At 43.9% G+C, this 22,021-nt stretch overlaps 1 pseudogene; it reads left to right on the top strand.

The window, feature by feature from the left end:
* Window positions 1-332: 332 nt before the first annotated feature.
* Window positions 333-22,021, top strand: part of LOC106610460 (neuronal acetylcholine receptor subunit non-alpha-3-like) — a 31,369-nt pseudogene continuing 9,680 nt past the window's right edge.

Raw genomic sequence — 22,021 nt, 5'->3', positions numbered from 1 at the left:
GAGCGTGTGCATGTGTGTCAGTGGCCCCTTTAGGTCGCTGGTGGTCCTGGGCCATTTCTCATTCAAATGTGACTGGTGATTCCTGAAGGGATTGGATGGTTTTGTAAAATGTGTAGCCTACAATTAGGCTGTAAATTACATTCATAGATACATCATAAATAATGAATCCTACACAACTTTTGTTGGCTACTGAATGTTGTAATTTAGGGTGGTCCGTGATAGTCTACCCAGGAGGAGTAGGACCTCCATTCTACCCCGGTACCGCCATATTCCTCCGTTATTATAGAACACACATACGCCACGCGCACCCCTGTCTCCATCCAGCCCAGCATCACATTCCGCCGTCTCTCCTCCCTCATCTGCCGCTGGGCCAGCCCCCCTACCGAACACCGGATTTTGAGCGCGTGCACCCGGTCGGCTTGCTCGAGCGTCCACACTGGGACACAAATTGAAACCCTTGGGGGAAACCCAGAAATAAGAAGTCCTGCCGCTGTAAAACAGTTGTTGTCGGACATAATGGAGAAACAACAGCGTCGTTTTCTGCCCTGTCCGTCCTTCATAATTTAATCGTTACATCGTTCCGAAGCGGGCAAAGCACGTCCCGTTGTTATACTAGTCTAGGCTACGGACCGACTGATTACTGTTCCCGTGCAAAGTGATACGGACGGATTTGTGTAGGCAGGAGATGATATAACGCACCTTGAAGACGACTAGAACGAGAACGGGTAACTGGAGCCGAGCGAAGAGGAAGCATGAAGTTTGCGGTCGCAGTGTTGTGGCTGTTGTGGTTCTCGGTCGGCGATGCCACTATTGAAGGTAGGCATAAGAGATACGGAATAATCAATGCTACAGAAACTGCAGAGACTAATATACAGCGGGTTGAGTTAATAGTTCTCTATGAATGTATTGTTGTTCTATATAGCCAGCCTGACGTTCAGCCTGCCGCAGGGTCCACTTCCAAATGTCCATGATCAGATAGGCCTATTGATTTGATTTCAAACGGGACACAGAACCGCTAGACAAACCGTCCCATTCTCTCCCACCAATGCAGTGCCAATAAACCGTTCGGTTTATCAGTTAGATCAAGTGAAGGAAATGTAGGCTATACAGCTGCAGAAAATGATTTATTTAACGGGTGGGTGTGTAGCGCCCTCCCCGGGTCGAGTAAAGGACTCGTCCCCCTTGAATACAAAACATAAGACAATATCATTGATTGTTCAATGGGAGTAAACAAACAAACAAATAAACAATTACAAAGACGCCTACAGCTGTTGCCGATCCTAAGTTAAAAATGAGTCTACCTACTGTTGTGTTGCTTGACTCAAACCATGCGTTACATAAAGCCTGTACTACACTTTGTCTGCATAGTTTATGTCAGGCCCATGTGACAATATAGAGGGCTCGGTTCAGTTCACTTCTCTGTTTAGTCCACTCAGCGTTAGCTGTGAAAGTGTTATCTATCGTTCTTCCATAGTGTAGTAGACTGTGTTACACACGGTAATAGATATATAGAATATGATAGATTGTAACACACAGTAATAGATAGATGGGATATGATATATTGTAACACACAGTAACAGATAGATGGGATATGATAGATTGTAACACACAGTAACAGATAGATTGGATATGATAGATTGTAACACACAGTAACAGATACATGGGATATGATAGATTGTAACACACAGTAACAGATACATGGGATATGATAGATTGTAACACACAGTAACAGATAGATGGGATATGATAGATTGTAACACACAGTAACAGATAGATGGGATATGATAGATTGTAACACACAGTAACAGATAGATGGGATATGATAGATTGTAACACACAGTAATAGATAGATGGGATATGATAGATTGTAACACACAGTAATAGATAGATGGGATATGATAGATTGTAACACACAGTAATAGATAGATGGGATATGATAGATTGTAACACACAGTAACAGATAGATGGGATATGATATATTGTAACACACAAGTAACAGATAGATGGGATATGATATATTGTAATGCACAGTAACAGATAGATGGGATATGATAGATTGTAACACACAGTAACAGATAGATGGGATATGATAGATTGTAACACACAGTAACAGATAGATGGGATATGATAGATTGTAACACACAGTAACAGATATATGGGATATGATAGATTGTAACACACAGTAACAGATAGATGGGATATGATAGATTGTAACGCACAGTAACAGATAGATGGGATATGATAGATTGTAACACACAGTAACAGATAGATGGGATATGATAGATTGTAACACACAGTAACAGATAGATGGGATATGATAGATTGTAACACACAGTAACAGATAGATGGGATATGATAGATTGCAACACACAGTAATAGATAGATGGGATATGATAGATTGCAACACACAGTAATAGATAGATGGGATATGATAGATTGTAACACACAGTAATAGATAGATGGGATATGATAGATTGTAACACACAGTAACAGATAGATGGGATATGATAGATTGTAACACACAAGTAACAGATAGATGGGATATGATATATTGTAACACACAGTAACAGATAGATGGGATATGATAGATTGCAACACACAGTAACAGATAGATGGGATATGATAGATTGCAACACACAGTAACAGATAGATGGGATATGATAGATTGTAACACACAGTAACAGATAGATGGGATATGATAGATTGTAACACACAGTAACAGATAGATGGGATATGATAGATTGTAACACACAGTAACAGATAGATAGAGTATGGTTGAGGGTGTGTGTGTCACTGTGTGTGTCACTGTTTGTGTGCGCTTGTGTGTGCGTGCGTGTGTGTGTGTGTCTGTGTGAATCTGCTACCTCCCGAGCCTTTACACCACTCTAATCCGGGAAGTGGAGTCGCTGCATCAACCAGATATAAATCCTCACTGTCAACACAGCCAGTGTGTGTGTGTGTGTGTGTGTGTGTGTGTGTGTGTGTGTGTGTGTGTGTGTGTGTGTGTGTGTGTGTGTGTGTGTGTGTGTGTGTGTGTGTGTGTGTGTGTGTGTGTGTCTCCTAATCCGGGAAGTGGAGTCGCTGCATCAACCAGATATAAATCCTCATTGTCAACACAGCCACTGTGTGTGTGTGTGTGTACCTGTGTGTGTGTCCTTAAGTGTGTGTGTCCATGCGTGTGTGTACCTGTGTGTGTGTACCTGTGTGTACCTGTGTGTGTGTCCATGCGTGTGTGTACCTGTGTGTGTGTACCTGTGTGTGTGTCCATGTGTGTGTGTGTACCTGTGTGTGTGTCTCCATGTGTGTGTGTACCTGTGTGTACTTGTGTGTGTCCATGTGTGTGTGTGTACCTGTGTGTACCTGTGTGTGTGTCCGTGTGTGTGTGTACCTGTGTGTACCTGTGTGTGTGTCCGTGTGTGAGCAGCTGGCCCCCAGTGCTGTTCTAAGATCAGCTTTCTGTGCCAAACACCTGACCTCGAACCACCAGGAGTCAAATAACAATCTGACCCCAGATACAGTATGCTGCTAGGAAACAGCACAACCTGTCTGGCACAATGTGCACACACACACACACACACACACACACACACACACACACACACACACACACACACACACACACACACACACACACACACCTTGAGGGAGGATGAGAGATGAGGGACAGGGTTAATCTTTTTGAAAAGTGTTACATTCCTCTGGGGTCCTTGCCCCTTTGCATTTTGGGTAAACAACAGTTGAGACGGAGAGTTTGAGTATACCTAGAGGTCAAAGGTTTATATCTGGAGACCGTCTGTGTGTGTGTGTGTGTGTTTTACACCGTAGCAGACTGACCTTTTGTATGCTCACAGTTACAGTCATTGTCCATGGTGCTGAACTCTCCTGTTTTACATTGTAGCAGACCGACCTTTTGTATACTCACAGTGCTGAGGCTATTTCCTCACTTTACAAACCCAGAGATTCTCTTATTAAAGGGGCAGTTCTGACATCCATCTTTGGAATAAATTATTGATATGTACCCATTGATTCTTGAAGAATTCTAATGTTGGAACCCACAATATAAGCTTGTTCTACTCCAATGTTTGTTAACAAAAGGAAATGTATTCTATCTATAATTGTGACGTCATGGACGGTCAGTCTTTGCGTCCATAGCTCTGTTCATGAATATGAGAGTGTTTACATTTTTCCAGCCCATCCCTATCGGTTTGGGCCCATCCAGCATATAGATAATACTCAGACATCAGGTATACATAGTGTTTTCAGTCATAACTATTATCGATCCTGAGCTTTGTCAGTCCCACTCCTCAGCTACCCTCAAACCCTCCCATCTATCTCCGTAGATATTTACAGAACAGGGGCGGGGAAAACACTTTGTTGTTGTTCCAACTGCTGATTTCCCCTTTAAGGACCTCTAGACTCTTTGTAACACTTCTTTCATGTAAATGTTGTATCAGGGTTATTACATGTGTTTGTAGCGGGTGGTGGGATTCTATTCATGTTACTTGTATGTCCTCCGTAATGGTTAAAGGTTAGGGTTTGGGGGGGAAGAGAGCTGATCCTATGTTTGTTGTATGAGTAACTTTTTACCTAGTCAGAGCTTAATTCTAACTTAAGTTCAACACTGCAATGGCCCACCTGGGTGATACATGGCTGCCGTTTTGTGTCCACAATGTCCCACATCAGCAGTTTCACTGCATAAGGTGACAAAACCCATTCACCTAATTGCAACTGGGAGAAGATGAGTTTTGCAATGAGCCTCGGTGTGGAAGGGTTCATGACTTCTCACACTGACATGTAGCAGTGTTTCTAACTGTTCACTTCTCCAGCGCATTGATCGCCTCCAAAATGACACCCTATTCCCTGTATCGCCCCATAAGGCTCTGTTCAAAGTAGTGTACTATGTAGGGAATAGGGTGGCATAAGGCTCTGTTCAGAGTAGTGTACTATGTAGGGAATAGGGTGGCATAAATAAGGCTCTGTTCAGAGTAGTGTACTATGTAGGGAATAGGGTGGCATAAATAAGGCTCTGTTCAGAGTAGTGTACTATGTAGGGGATAGGGTGGCATAAATAAGGCTCTGTTCAGAGTAGTGTACTATGTAGGGAATAGGGTGGCATAAATAAGGCTCTGTTCAGAGTAGTGTACTATGTAGGGAATAGGGTGGCATAAGGCTCTGTTCAAAGTAGTGTACTATGTAGGGAATAGGGTGCCAATATGGGGCGCAAACATTGTTTCCATCTCCCCTCTCGGTGGTAGGGACCGTCATGGCTCTATTGTGAGCAGATGGTGCCAGGGTCATGCGGCCGTACCAATTATACCCCCCCCCCAACACAAACACACACAAAGTCTCAGTCAAACAAAGTCTAGCCAGTAAGAGACTGTAGATTCAACATCGGATTTCACATCTAGACTTTGATATATGATGCAATGCAAAGCAATAACAGTCAGGTATTCAAGAACACACACACACACATATACACACACACACACTCACATGCACGCACTCACACGTACACACACACACACACACACACACACACACACACACACACACACACACACACGCACTCACACGTACACACACACACACCACACACACACACACAAACATGCACCCACCCACACACACACACACACACACACACACACACACACACACACACACACACACACCACACCACACACACACACACACACACTCACATGCACGCACTCACACGACAGAACACACACACACACACACACACACACAGTGACAAGAAGCTCCAGAATAAGCTGGACTGTAGCTTTACTGATTCCCATCTCCTATTACAGAGACAAGACAACCTCCAGACTATTACCAACAGAGGACTTTACTGATTCCCATCTCCTATTACAGAGACAAGACAACCTCCAGACTATTACCAACAGAGGACTTTACTGATTCCCATCTCCTATTACAGAGACAAGACAACCTCCAGACTATTACCAACAGAGGACTTTACTGATTCCCATCTCCTATTACAGAGACAAGACAACCTCCAGACTATTCCCAACAGAGGACTTTACTGATTCCCATCTCCTATTACAGAGACAAGACAACCTCCAGACTATTACCAACAGAGGACTTTATTGACCTATCACAGATGGGAATGGTCTAAAACAGAATAGAAACATGGAATGAAGGTATGATAAATACAATTACTGCAACAAACATGTAAAGGATATAATATTGGAAGAAGACAATAGAAATAGGTAGTAGCAATAACAGAGGACTGTAGAAATACACTGCCACAGTGAATGGTAGGCTATTACATAGTAACAGGTAATAACAGAGGACTGTAGAAATACACTGCCACAGTGAATGGCAGGCTATTAAATAGTAACAGGCAAAAACAGAGGACTGTAGAAATACACTGCCACAGTGAATGGTAGGCTATTACATAGTAACAGGCAATAACAGAGGACTGTATGAAACGGATAACAAATAGATCATCGAAAATACTGGCTAGTTATTACTGACAGTAATATAAGTAATAACACAATAGTAACAATATGGAGAAACTAAGCAACACCAGCTATTAGCACACAATGCTACAATAACACCAGCTATACTAGCATACAATGCTACAATAACACCAGCTATACTGGCACACAATGCTACAATAACACCAACTATACTAGCACACAATGCTACAATAACACCAGCTATACTAGCACACAATGCTACAATAACACCAGCTATACTAGCACACAATGCTATAATAACACCAGCTATACTAGCACACAATGCTACAATAACACCAGCTATACTAGCACACAATGCTGCAATAACACCAGCTATACTAGCACACAATGCTACAATAACACCAGCTATACTAGCACACAATGCTACAATAAGACCAGCTATACTAGCACACAATTTTTTTAATTGAACCTTTATTTAACTAGGCAAGTCAGTTAAGAACAAATTATTATTTACAATGACGGCCTAGGAACAGTGGGATAACTGCCTTGTTTGGGGGCAGCATGACAGATTTTTACCTTGTCAGCTCGAGAATTCGATCTAGCAACCTTTCGGTTACTGGCCCAATGCTCTAACCACTAGGCTACTTGCTGCCCAATGCTACAATAACACCAGCTATTAGAACACAATGCTACAATAGGAACAGCTATACTAGCACACAATGCTACAATAACACCAGCTATACTTGTCACGTCCTGACCAGTATAAGGGGTTATTTGTTATTATAGTTTGGTCAGGACGTGGCAGGGGGTGTTTGTTTCATGTGGTTTGGGCTATGTATTTAGGTAGAGGGGTATTTGTTTTATATGGTTCGGGGTGTGTGTGTGTATATGTAGAGGGGTGTTGGATTTATGTGTTCCGGGGTTTTTGGTTTATGTTCTTGTTTTGTATTCTAGGGTTTCTATGTTGTGTATTTCTTTGTTGGCCTGGTGTGGCTCTCAATCAGGAACAGCTGTACATCGTTGTTTCTGATTGAGTGTCATACTTAGGGAGCCTGTTTCCACCTGTCCCTTTGTGGGAGATTGTTTTTGCACTGCTGTGTTTAGCCTGCGAAACTGTCGTACTGTCGTTCTTTGTTTATTGTTTTTTCGTGTTCACCTATAAATAAAATAATGATGAGCACGCAACCCGCTGCGCCTTGGTCTCTAACCTACAACACCCGTGACAGAATCTCCCACCACAAATGGACCAAGCAGCGGAGTAAGGAGCACGAGGAAGAAGGATGGACATGGGCGGAGATGAGGATGAGCATTTCCAGTGCTATGGAGGGGTTAAGGGAGCCCGAGAGGCAGCCACAATAAAAAAAATTGGGGGGGGCACACGGGTAGTTTGGCTGGGCGAGGATTAAGCCCCAAGCCAAATCCCCATGCTTTTTTTAGGCAACATATGACTGGACAGGTCCCGTGCTTAGGGGTAATGCATACTGTGGCGAGGCCAAGTATTTTCAGGCCGGTGTGCGCAGTGCCAGCGCCCCGCATTTGCCAGGGGGAAGTGGGCGCTCAGCCAGTACGGGCGGTGCCAGTCCTGCGCTCGAGACCGCCAGTGCGCCTCTACGGTCCAGTGTATCCCGCTCCTCGCACTAGCCATGAAGTGCGTGTCTCCAGTCTGATACCTCCAGTACCAGCCCCACGCACCAGGCTTCCAGTGCATCAGCCCAGTCCAGTATGTCCTGTTCCCGCTCCTCGCACTAGCCTTGAGGTGCGTGTCCCCAGTCTGGTACCTCCACTACCAGCCCCACGCATTAGGCTTCCAGTGCGTCAGCCCAGTACCTCGTCCAGAGTGTCCGGCAACAGTATCTCGTCCAGAGTGTCCGGCAACAGTATCTCGTCCAGAGTGTCCGGCAACAGTACCTCGTCCAGAGTGTCCGGCAACAGTACCTGCGTCCAGAGTGTCCGGCAACAGTACCTCGTCCAGAGTGTCCGGCAACAGTACCTCGTCCAGAGTGTCCGGCAACAGTACCTGCGTCCAGAGTGTCCGGCAACACTCGTCCAGAGTGTCCGCAACAGTACTCGTCCAGAGTGTCCGCAACAGTACCTCGTCCAGAGTGTCCGGCAACAGTACCTCGTCCAGAGTGTCCGGCTCCGGCACCGGTGAGACGGCCACAGTCGGCACCGAGTGAGGCGGCCTACGGTCCGGCACCGAGTGAGACGGCCTACAGTCCGGCACCGAGTGAGACGGCCTCAGTCCGGCACCGAGTGAGACGGCCTACAGTCCGGCAGAAGGCCTCGTCCGGCACCGAGTGAGACGGCCTACAGTCCGGCACCGAGTGAGGCGGCCTACTGTCCGGCACCGAGTGAGACGGCCCGTCCGGCACAGTGAGACCTCCGGCACGAGTGAGACGGCCCACAGTCCGGCACCGAGTGAGACGGCCCACAGTCCGGAACCGAGTGAGTCGGCCTACAGTCCAGAGCTCCCAGAGCCCAGTCCAGGGTCTTCAGTGACTGGCCTCAGGCAGAGGTATGCAGTGGGGGTGGTTTGGTCCGGTAGGGGATTAAGGCCTGAGCCTAAGCCTCCTCCACTGTAGGAGGTTTGGGGAGGGGGGGTGTAGCACAGGAGCCGTCGGTGACGGCAGCCACCCTCCCTTCCCTCCCTTTAGATTTGGGATTTATTTTTGGGGGGTCATTTTTGGTTATTTGTGTGAGGTGCATCCAGGGTCTGCACCTTTGGGGGGGGGGTACTGTCACGTCCTGACCAGTAATAGGGGTTATTTGTTATTATAGTTTGGTCAGGACGTGGCAGGGGGTGTTTGTTTCATGTGGTTTGGGCTATGTATTTAGGTAGAGGGGTATTTGTTTTATATGGTTCGGGGTGTGTGTGTATGTAGAGGGGTGTTGGATTTATGTGTTCCGGGGTTTTTGGTTTATGTTCTTGTTTTGTATTCTAGGGTTTCTATGTTGTGTATTTCTTTGTTGGCCTGGTGTGGCTCTCAATCAGGAACAGCTGTACATCGTTGTTTCTGATTGAGTGTCATACTTAGGGAGCCTGTTTTCCACCTGTCCCTTTGTGGGAGATTGTTTTTGCACTGCTGTGTATAGCCTGCGAAACTGTCGTACTGTCGTTCTTTGTTTATTGTTTTTTCGTGTTCACCTATAAATAAAATAATGATGAGCACGCAACCCGCTGCGCCTTGGTCTCTAACCTACGACACCCGTGACAATACTAGCACACAATGCTACAATAACACCAGCTATACTAGCACACAATGCTACAATAACAACAGCTATACTGGCACATAATGCTACAATAACACCAGCTATACTAGCACACAATGCAACAATAACACCAGCTATACTGGCACACAATGCTACAATAACACCAGCTATACTAGCACACAATGCTACAATAACACCAGCTATACTGGCACACAATGCTACAATAACACCAGCTATACTAGCACACAATGCTACAATAACACCAGCTATACTAGCACACAATGCTACAATAACAACAGCTATACTGGCACATAATGCTACAATAACACCAGCTATACTAGCACACAATGCTACAATAACAACAGCTATACTGGCACATAATGCTACAATAACACCAGCTATACTAGCACACAATGCTACAATAACAACAGCTATACTGGCACATAATGCTACAATAACACCAGCTATACTAGCGCACAATGCTACAATAAGACCAGCTATACTAGCACACAATGCTACAATCACACCACACACACACATACACACACGCATGCACACTCTCTCTCTGGGCTACAGGAAACATACAGTGTGATTTATTTATTGCTATTGCCAGGGTTGGTGATAGTCTTCTGCTGTCCCATCCATAAACCCATCACCAGGATAGAAGGGCACACACACATGTGCATGTGAATACACAACACACACCACACAACACAACACACACACACCCATCCACATGATGGAGAGTCCCACTCACCACTGCCATACAGACTACAGCTACAGTGCTGTTGATGACTGCAGTTATTCTGTTGATGTATTAGTTCATCTCCTGTAGTTATCATGGCCCTTCAGAGAGATAGGGGCGTGTAGGGCAGGAGGGCCGTTGATTGGTGGTGGATAGAGAAGGTAAAGGACGCATACATTTGAGTCAGTCTCCTTTAGTCAATTAAAAGAATGGCAGACTCGTAAACAACACATGCTGGGCCTCTTACAGCGTTCATCTCTCGCTCTCTCTTTCTCTCTCTTTCTCTCTCTGGCTCTGTCTCTCTGCCTCCATCTCTCGCTCTCTGCCTACCTCTCTCTCTCCCTTGCTCTCTGCTCCTCTCTCTCTCTCTCTCTCTCTCTCTCTCTCTCTGGCTCTGTCTCTCTGCCTCTCTCCCTCTCTTTCTCTGCCTCTCTCTCTCTCTCGCTCTCTGCTTCCCTCTCTCTCTATCTCTCTCTCCCTCGCTCTCTGCTCCTCTCTCCCTCTCTCTCTCTCTCTCCCTGCCTCTCTCTCTCTCCTTCTTCCTCTCTCTCTTTCCTCTGTCTCAGAGACAGTTCATGTGGTAATGTGAGGCTAGTGTTTTGGGTCCCTCTGTTTCTGTCCTCTTATCTGCTCTCTCCACATCCCTCCCTCTCTCTATTCATTTTTTCACACTCCATATCCTTCTCTCTCTATCCCACACCAGGGGCTCAGTCACAGCCAAACACCACACACTAATACCAGTGAGCTCTCAAAGCATTTAACACAATCCGTGTGTGTGTGTGGTGGTGTGTGCGTTTGTGTTAAGTTACTATCATTCAGCTCTCTGTGGCTAAGACTAACATAGACTGTAACACTCACTACTCGAACCATGTAATGTAACATTGAGTGTATGTATCTCTCTCTAGTGTAGAACCATTCTGACCACTATGGTGTCTAAAGAGTTGATGATGATGTCATGTTATTCTAGTCTAAAGAGTTGATGATGATGTCATGTTATTAAAGTCTAAAGGGTTGATGATGATGTCATGTTATTATAGTCTAAAGGGTTGATGATGATGTTGTCATGTTATTATTGTCTAAAGGGTTGATGATGATGTCATGTTATTATAGTCTAAAGGGTTGATGATGATGTCATGTTATTATTGTCTAAAGGGTTGATGATGATGTCATGTTATTATAGCATAAAGGGTTGATGATGATGTCATGTTATTATAGTCTAAAGGGTTGATGATGATGTCATGTTATTATTGTCTAAAGGGTTGATGATGATGTCATGTTATTATAGTCTAAAGGGTTGATGATGATGTCATGTTATTATAGTCTAAAGGGTTGATGATGATGTCATGTTATTATTGTCTAAAGGGTTGATGATGATGTCATGTTATTATAGCATAAAGGGTTGATGATGATGTCATGTTATTATAGTCTAAAGGGTTGATGATGATGTCATGTTATTATAGTCTAAAGGGTTGATGATGATGTCATGTTATTATTGTCTAAAGGGTTGATCATGATGTCATGTTATTATAGTCTAAAGGGTTGATGATGATGTCATGTTATTATTGTCTAAAGGGTTGGTGATGATGTCATGTAATTATAGTCTAAAGGGTTGATGATGATGTCATGTTATTATTGTCTAAAGGGTTGGTGATGATGTCATGTTATTATAGTCTAAAGGGTTGGTGATGATGTCATGTAATTATAGTCTAAAGGGTTGATGATGATGTCATGTTATTATTGTCTAAAGGGTTGGTGATGATGTCATGTTATTATAGTCTAAAGGGTTGATGATGATGTCATGTTATTATCTGTACTTCACTCTCTATTCTCTAGTACTTCTTTACACTTATTAATCATATGTCCACTTCCATCAGGATGATATGAGCTCCCTCTGTCTCTTTGTCCTTGGCATCACACACACACACACACACACACACACACACACACACACACACACACACACACACACACACACACACACACACACACACACACACACAAAGAATTAGTCAGTCTGAGCTCCACATGTATTTTTAGGTAAAGGAAATGAAACACGTACTTCCTGCTTCCTTCATATTGTGAGGCAGTACTATATATAATCTGTTAGGACAGGGTTTTAGTGCTTCACTGTGTCATGTCCAGTGGATGATTGAACACGTCGCTCTGTGCTCGACTAGAATTCCTGGGCGATAGTCTCCTTGTCCGAAGTGATCATGTCAGCGTGATCATTTCGTCAGTCTGGGGCGCTCAGAGGTGTTCTCTGAGCCATGGCCAGCTGTCTCTCTCTCTCTGTGTGTGTGTGTGTGTGTGTGTGTGTGTGTGTGTGTGTGTGTGTGTGTGTGTGTGTGTGTGTGTGTGTGTGTGTGTGTATGTGTGTGTGTATGTGTATGTTATGTGTGTGTGTGTGTGTGTGTGTGTGTGTGTGTGTGTGTGTGTGTGTGTGTGTGTGTTCATGCCGTACTCTGTCTCTGAATGCCTCTACCTTAGTGAGATCCTTTCTCTGTTGCTTTGGTTTTGTTTCTATAAAGACATTTTCCTTGTTAACTAACCCTCTCAATTCAATTCAAAGGACTTTACTGACATGCGATATTTGCCAAAACAAGTGAAATAAACAATACAAATGAACAGTAAACATTCCACTCACAAAAGTTCCAAAAGAATAAAGACATTTCAAATGTCATATTATTTATATATACAGTGTTGTAACGATGGGCAAATAGTTAAAGTACAAAAGGGAAAATAAATAAGCATAAATATGGGTTGTATTTATAATGGTGTTTGTTCTTCACTGGTTGCCCTTTTCTTGTGGCAACAGGTCACACATCTTGCTGCTGTGATGGCACACTGGTATTTCACCCAGTAGATATGGGAGTTTATCAAAATCGGATTTGTTTTCAAATTCTTTGTGGATCTGTGTAATCTGAGGGAAATATGTGTCATATGTGTAATATGGTCATACATTTGGCAGGAGGTTAGGAAGCGCAGCTCAGTTTCCACCTCATTTTGTGGGCAGTGTGCACATAGCCTGTCTTCTCTTGAGAGCCAGGTCTGCCTACAGCAGCCTCTCTCAATAGCAAGGCTATGCTCACTGAGTCTGTACATAGTCAAAACTTTCCGTTTGGGTCAGTCACAGTGGTCAGGTATTCTGCCACTGTGTTCTCTCTGTTTAGGACCAAATAGCATTCTAGTTTGCTCTGTTTTTTTGTTAATTCCTTCCAATGTGGCAAGTAATTATCTTTTCATTTTCTCATGATTTGGTTGGGTCTAATTGTGTTCATCTATCTATCTATCTATCTATCTATCTATCTATCTATCTATCTATCTATCTATCTATCTATCTATCTATCTATCTATCTATCTATCTATCTATCTATCTATCTATCTATCTATCTATCTATCTATCTATCTATCTATCTATCTATCTATCTATCTATCTATCTATCTATCTATCTATCTATCTATCTATCTATCTATCTATCTATCTATAGCTCCAGAGGAGTTTGTGTCTCTGGCTGAGCTGGAGGATGCCTTGTTGAGGAACCTGTTTAGAGGGTATCAGAAATGGGTCCGACCCGTTCTGCACGCTAACGACACCATCACAGTACGCTTCGGACTCAAGATCTCACAGCTGGTGGACGTGGTGAGAACTGACACGCCTTACTGTCCCCTGGGAGATGAATACTCTGAACAGTCACATTCCATCACCTCATCCTCACAAATCAGACAGAGGGAGGGAGGGAGGGAGGTGGGGGAGAGAGATTCATGGGGAAGAGAGAGGGAAGGAGAGGAGAGAGGGAGGGAGGGAGGTGGGGAGAGAGATTCATGGGGAAGAGAGGGGGAAGGAGAGGAGAGAGGGAGGGATGGAGGTGGGGGAGAGAGGGAAGGATGAGAGGGGAGAGGGAGACGGGAGCTGAGGGAGAAGGGGTGGAGGTGGGGAGAGAGAGAAGGAGGAGGAGGAGGGAGGGAGGGAGGGAGGGAGGGAGGGAGGGAGGTGGGGGAGAGAGATTCATGGGGAAGAGAGAGGGAAGGAGAGGAGAGAGGGAGGGATGGATGGAGGTGGGGGAGAGAGAGGGAAGGATGAGAGGAGAGAGGGAAGGATGAGAGGGGAGAGGGAAGGATGAGAGGGGAGAGGGAGACGGGAGCTGGGGGAGAAGGGGTGGAGGTGGATGGAGAGAGGAGATGAAGATAGCCAGGACAGAAGACGTTGGAGGGAATGTTCCTGTCCTACTGTGTTACCATGGTGCTGATCTGTCCTACTGTCTTACCATGATCCCGCTCTGTTCTACTGTCTTACCATGGCCCTGATCTGTCCTACTGTGTTACCATGGTGCTGATCTGTCCTACTGTCTTACCATGATCCCGCTCTGTTCTACTGTCTTACCATGGCCCTGATCTGTCCTACTGTGTTACCATGGTGCTGATCTGTCCTACTGTCTTACCATGATCCCGCTCTGTTCTACTGTCTTACCATGGCCCTGATCTGTCCTACTGTCTTACCATGGTGCTGATCTGTCCTACTGTCTTACCATGATCCTGATTTGTTCTACTGTCTTACCATGGCCCTGATCTGTCCTACTGTCTTACCATGGTCCTGATCTGTCCTACTGTCTTACCATGATCCTGATCTGTCCTACTGTGTTACCATGGTGCTGATCTGTCCTACTGTCTTACCATGATCCTGATCTGTCCTACTGTGTTACCATGGTGCTGATCTGTCCTACTGTCTTACCATGGTCCTGATCTGTCCTACTGTCTTACCATGGTGCTGATCTGTCCTACTGTCTTATCATGGTGCTGATCTGTCCTACTGTCTTACCATGGTCCTGATCTGTCCTACTGTCTTACCATGATCCCGCTCTGTTCTACTGTCTTACCATGGTCCCGCTCTGTTCTACTGTCTTACCGTGGCCCTGATCTGTCCTACTGTCTTACCATGATCCTGATCTGTCCTACTGTCTTACCATGGTGCTGATCTGTCCTACTGTCTTACCATGGTCCTGATCTGTCCTACTGTCTTACCATGATCCCGCTCTGTTCTACTGTCTTACCATGATCCCGCTCTGTTCTACTGTCTTACCATGGTCCTGATACAGTGAGGGGAAAAAAGTATTTGATCCCCTGCTGATTTTGTACGTTTGCCCACTGACAAAGAAATGATCAGTCTATAATTTTAATGGTAGGTTTATTTGAACAGTGAGAGACAGAATAACAACAAAAAATCCAGAAAAACGTATGTCAAAAATGTTATGAAATGATTTGCATTTTAATGAGGGACATAAGTATTTGACCCCCTCTCAATCAGAAATATTTCTGGCTCCCAGGTGTCTTTTATACAGGTAACAAGCTGAGATTAGGAGCACTCCATTTAAGAGTGTGCTCCTAATCTCAGCTCGTTACCTGTATAAAAGACACCTGTCCACAGAAGCAATCAATCAATCAGATTCCAAACTCTCCTTGCAAGATCTCACCTCGTGGAGTTGCAATGATCATGAGAACAGTGAGGAATCAGACCAGAACTACACGGGAGGATCTTGTCAATGATCTCAAGGCAGCTGGGGCCATAGTCACCAAGAAAATAATTGGTAACACACTATGCCGTGAAGGACTGAAATCCTGCAGCGCCCGCAAGGTCCCCCTGCTCAAGAAAGCACATATACATGCCTGTCTGAAGTTTGCCATTGAACATCTGAATGATTCAGAAGACAACTGGGTGAAAGTGTTGTGGTCAGATGAGACCAAAATGGAGCTCTTTGGCATCAACTCAACTCGCCGTGTTTGGAGGAGGAGGAATGCTGCCTATGACCCCAACAACACCATCCCCACCGTCAAACATGGAGGTGGAAACATTATGCTTTGGAGGTGTTTTTCTGCTAAGGGGACAGGACAACTTCACCGCATCAAAGGGACGATGGATGGGGCCATATACCGTCAAATCTTGGGTGAGAACCTCCTTCCCTCAGCCAGAGCATTGAAAATTTGTCGTGGATGGGTATTCCAGCATGACAATGACCCAAAACACACGCCCAAGGCAACAAAGGAGTGGCTCAAGAAGAAGCACATTAAGGTCCTGGAGTGGCCTAGCCAGTCTCCAGACCTTAATCCCATAGAAAATCTGTGGAGGGAGCTGAAGGTTCGAGTTGCCAAACATCAGCCTCGAAACCTTAATGACTTGGAGAAGATCTGCAAAGAGGAGAACCACAAAATCCCTCCTGAGATGTGTGCAAACCTGGTGGCCAACTACAAGAAATGTCTGACCTCTGATTGCCAACAAGGGTTTTGCCACCAAGTACTAAGTCATGTTTTGCAGAGGGGTCAAATACTTATTTTTTTATAATTTTATAACATTTTTGACATGCGTTTTTCTGGATTTTTTGTTGTTATTCTGTCTCTCACTGTTCAAATGAACCTACCATTAAAATTATAGACTGATCATTTCTTTGTCAGTGGGCAAATGTACAAAATCAGCAGGGGATCAAATACTTTTTCCCTCACTGTATGTCCTACTGTCTTACCATGATCCTGATCTGTCCTACCGTCTTACCATGATCCTGATCTGTCCTACCGTCTTACCATGGTCCTTATCTGTATACTGTCTTACCGTGGTCCTGATCTTTTCTTCTGTCTACCATGGTGCTGATCTGTCTTACTGTCTTACCACGATCCCAATCTGTCCTACTGTCTTACCATGATCCTGATCTTTCCTACTGTCTTAGTATGGTCCTGATCTGTCCTACTGTCTTATCATGGTGCTGATCTGTGCTACTGTGGTATAATGGTCCTGATCTGTCCTACTGTCTTACCATGGTCTTGATCTGTCCAACTTTCTTTCTATGATTCCGCCCTGTCCTATTGTCTTACCATGGTCCTGATCTGTCCTACTGTCTTACCATGATCCTGATCTGTCCTACTGTCTTACCATGGTCCTGATCTGTCCTACTGTCTTACCATGATCCTGATCTGTCCTACTGTGTTACGGTACATTTCAGCATCATGGACATCTCTGCCATCCTCCTATACCCTGTCTCTCTTTCCCCCGTTTCTCTCTCTGGTGGAGTTGGTTACTGGAGGTTTTTTTTGAGAAGAGGGGATGACAGGAGGACAGGAAGACAGGTAAAGGGAAGGAGGAGGGGAAATGAGAGAAAGGTGGTTAATTTGACGGCAAGGGAAGATACAGGGAGGAGAGAGAGGAGAAGAGTGGAGCGAGGGTTATCCTAAAAGGAGGGAGGAGTAAAGGTTAGGAGAAAATATGGTTACTCTGAGAGGAAGCAGTGAGGAAAGGGGGAGAGAAGAAGAGAGAGGAGGTAGAGGAGGTTTTAAAGTGTCCTCTCTCACCCCCTTGCTCTCTTCTCTCCCTCTCTTCTCTCTCTCTCTCTGTCTCTAATGGGACCATTGGGCCGAGAGGAGCTAGATAGCATCCATTATTTACACTGACCTCCACACACACACACACACAAACGTACATGCACACACAGACACACACACACACACACCACCACTCTCTCTCTCTCTCTCTAAATTGTTCTCTGTCCCTGTCTCATTTGTTCCTAGTCCTTGTGTGGCAGTCACACACTCCTCTCTCACATTCCTGTAATGACTACATACTGCCACCTTGTGGTCATTTAACCAAAATGCACCAATCTACCTAAAACCCACCTTTGACCATTGATTCAGTCAGGTAGACATTCAGCCATTCTGCCCCACTGCCTTTCTGAGACACAGAGAAAACACGACATGTGTGCCATGGATTTTCACTCCAGTCTAATTTGACTGACATCCTTCCAAACTTCTTCAACTTCTAATCATGCATTCTGTCTTTCATCAGAAACTTTGCTTTTAGTAATGCAGACATTGTTCATAATGCATATTCCTTCTCTTCTCCTCTTGTTCTGACAGGATGAAAAGAATCAGCTGATGACTACTAATGTCTGGCTATGGCAGGTAAGGACCAATCAGCTGATGACTACTAATATCTGGCTATGGCAGGTAAGGACCAATCAGCTGATGACTACTAATATCTGGCTATGGCAGGTAAGGACCAATCAGCTCATGACTACTAATGTCTGGCTATGGCAGGTAAGGACCAATCAGCTGATGACTACTAATGTCTGGCTATGGTAGGTAAGGACCAATCAGCTGATGACTACTAATATCTGGCTATGACAGGTAAGGACCAATCAGCTGATGACTACTAATGTCTGGCTATGGCAGGTAAGGACCAATCAGCTGATGACTACTAATGTCTGGCTATGACAGGTAAGGACCAATCAGCTCATGACTACTAATGTCTGGCTATGGCAGGTAAGGACCAATCAGCAGCATCTCTACTGTAGTTTGAACACAAAAAGCCTCTGTTGTTAATGTTGTAATGTTAATGCTTCAACAATGTCTTCATAGAGCTTCACTTGTTTCCAGAAGACTTCAATATGGTGTTGTATTTATGTAGCAGTTTTATACCTCAGCAGTTCATGCCTGTATTGTCACTATCACGGTCTTCAAACTCCCTGTCATAAATGAGCCAAGGCGCAGCGTGCATGTACTTCCACATCTTTAATGGAAGTGAAACCTTTCACAAAAACCAGGTAAACAGAAATCAAACGTGACGCAACTGTGGCGCACACAAACACTCACAGAAAATAATAATGACCCACAAACACAGGTGGGGAAAACGGCTGCCTAAGTATGATCCCCAATCAGAGACAAGGATAAACAGCTGCCTCTGATTGGGAACCATACTAGGCCAACAAAGAAATAGAAACATAGATATGCCCACCCAAGTTACACCCTGACCTAACCAAATAGAGAATAAAACAGATTCTCTGAGGTCAGGGCGTGACATGTATTGGTATTATTGTAATGTTATGTTATAATGTTATGTTATAAAGGTATGTTATAATGTTATGTTATAAAGGTAGTGTATAATGTTATGTTGTAAAAGTAGTCTATAATGTTATGTTGTAAATGTATGTTATAATGTTATGTTACAAAGGTATGTTATAATGTTATATTATAATGGTATGTTATAAAGGTATGTTATATAATGTTATGTTATAATGTTATGTTATAATATTATCCCAGAAACAGTAGACCCACTCCAATTTGCATACCGCCCAAACAGATCCACAGATGATGCAATCTCTATTGCACTCCACACTGCCCTTTCCCACCTGGACAAAAGGAACACCTATGTGAGAATGCTATTCATTGACTACAGCTCAGCGTTCAACACCATAGTACCCTGAAAGCTCATCACTAAGCTAAGGAACCTGGATCTCACCTCGTGGAGTTGCAGTGATTATGAGAACGGTGAGGAATCAGCCTAGAACTACACGGGAGGATCTTGTCAATGATCTCAAGGCAGCTGGGACCATAGTCACCAAGAAAACAATTGGTTACACACTACGCCGTGAAGGACTGAAATCCTGCAGCGCCCACAAGGTCCCCCTGCTCAAGAAAGCACATATACATGCCCGTCTGAAGTTTGCCAATGAACATCTGAATGATTCAGAGGACAACTGGGTGAAAGTGTTGTGGTCAGATGAGACCAAAATGGAGCTCTTTGGCATCAACTCAACTCGCCGTGTTTGGAGTAGGAGGAATGCTGCCTATGACCCCAAGAACACCATCCCCACCGTCAAACATGGAGGTGGAAACATTATGCTTTGTGGGTGTTTTTCTGCTAAGGGGACAGGACAACTTCACCGCATCAAAGGGATGCTGGACGTGGCCATGTACCGTCAAATCTTGGGTGAGAACCTCCTTCCCTCAGCCAGGGCATTGAAAATGGGTCGTGGATGGGTATGCCAGCATGACAATGACCCAAAACACACGGCCAAGGCAACAACGGAGTGGCTCAAGAAGAAGCACATTAAGGTCCTGGAGTGGCCTAGCCAGTCTCCAGACCTTAATCCCATAGAAAATCTGTGGAGGGAGCTGAAGGTTCGAGTTGCCAAACGTCAGCCTCGAAACCTTAATGACTTGGAGAAGATCTGCAAAGAGGAGTGGGACAAAAATCCCTCCTGAGATGTGTGCAAACCTAGTGGCCAACTACAAGAAATGTCTGACCTCTGTGATTGCCAACAAGGGTTTTGCCACCAAGTACTGTCATGTTTTGCAGAGGGGTCAAATACTTATTTCCCTCATTAAAATGCAAATCAATTTATAACATTTTTTAAATGCTTTTTTCTGGATTTTTTTGTTGTTATTCTGTCTCTCACTGTTCAAATAAACCTACCATTTAAAATTATAGACTGATCCTTTCTTTGTCAGGGGACAAAGGTACAAAATCAGCAGGGGATCAAATACTTTTTCCCCCACTGTATTTCCCTCATTAAAATGCAAATCAATTTATAACATTTTTGACATGTGTTTTTCTGGATTTTTTTGTTGTTATTCTGTCTCTCACTGTTCAAATAAACCTACTATTAAAATGATAGACTGATCATTTCTTTGTCAGTGGGCAAACGTACAAAATCAGCAGGGGATCAAATACTTTTTTCCCTCACTGTACATACTACCTCAATAAGCCTGACTAACCGGTGTGTGTATGTAACCTTGCTACTCTTATTTTGAAATCTCTTTTTACTGTTGTTTTATTTCTTTACTTACCTACACACACACACACACACACACACACACACACACACACACACACACATATACCTTAAAAAAAAAAGTATTTCACTGTAAGGTCTGCACCTGTTGTATTAGGCGCACGTGTCACAGCTGTCGAAAGGATTGGACCAAAGTGCAGCGTGGTTGTAGTTCCACATTTTATTAAATCCGTGAAACTTTGCAATACATAAATAACTGAAATGACAAAAACAAACCGTGATGCAGAGAGAAACAAACACTACTCAAAATATAATCACCCACAAAACCCATAAAGAAAAACCCCTACTTAAATATGATCTCCAATTAGAGACAACGAGGACCAGCTGCCTCCAATTGGAGATCATCCCAAACAAGCCAACATAGAAATAGAAAACATAAAACACCCCCTGTCACGCCCTGACCTCCTCTACCATAGAAAATCACCTTACTATGGTCAGGACGTGACAAATAACATCAAATCAAAGTTTATGTTATGATGTTTTGTTATAAAGGTATGCGATAATGTTATGTTATGTTATAAAGGTATTTTTAATTTTATGATATGTTATAATGTTAAGCTATATTGTTATGTTATAATGTCATGTAGTGTTATGTTATTTTCTAATGCTATGTTATAATGTAATGCTATATTGTTATGTTAAAATGTAAATCTATTGTAACGGTTGTCGTCGGGAATGGAGGACCAAAGCGCAGCAGGAATGTGGATGCTCATCTTGTATTTATTTTAAAATAAAGTGAACACCAAAATAACAAAACGAAGAACTCATGAACAACAAAACAGTCTTGTCATGCACACTCAGCAAAACAAGAAACAATCTCCCACAACACCAAACCAAACAATTACCCATATATAACACTCTCAATCAGAGGCAACGAGAAAGCACCTGCCTCCAATTGAGAGTCCAACCCCCCCATCAACCTAAACATAGAAATACAACAAACCAGAAAGAACATAGAAATACAAAACATAGAACATAGACCAAAACCCGGAAATAATAAATCAAACACC

Source organism: Salmo salar, unplaced genomic scaffold (assembly GCF_905237065.1).
Source record: "Salmo salar unplaced genomic scaffold, Ssal_v3.1, whole genome shotgun sequence".
In the NCBI taxonomy this organism is placed as follows: Eukaryota; Metazoa; Chordata; class Actinopteri; order Salmoniformes; family Salmonidae; genus Salmo; species Salmo salar.
Note: the sequence above shows the minus strand (reverse complement) of the source record. Positions and strands in the feature narration are given on the sequence as shown.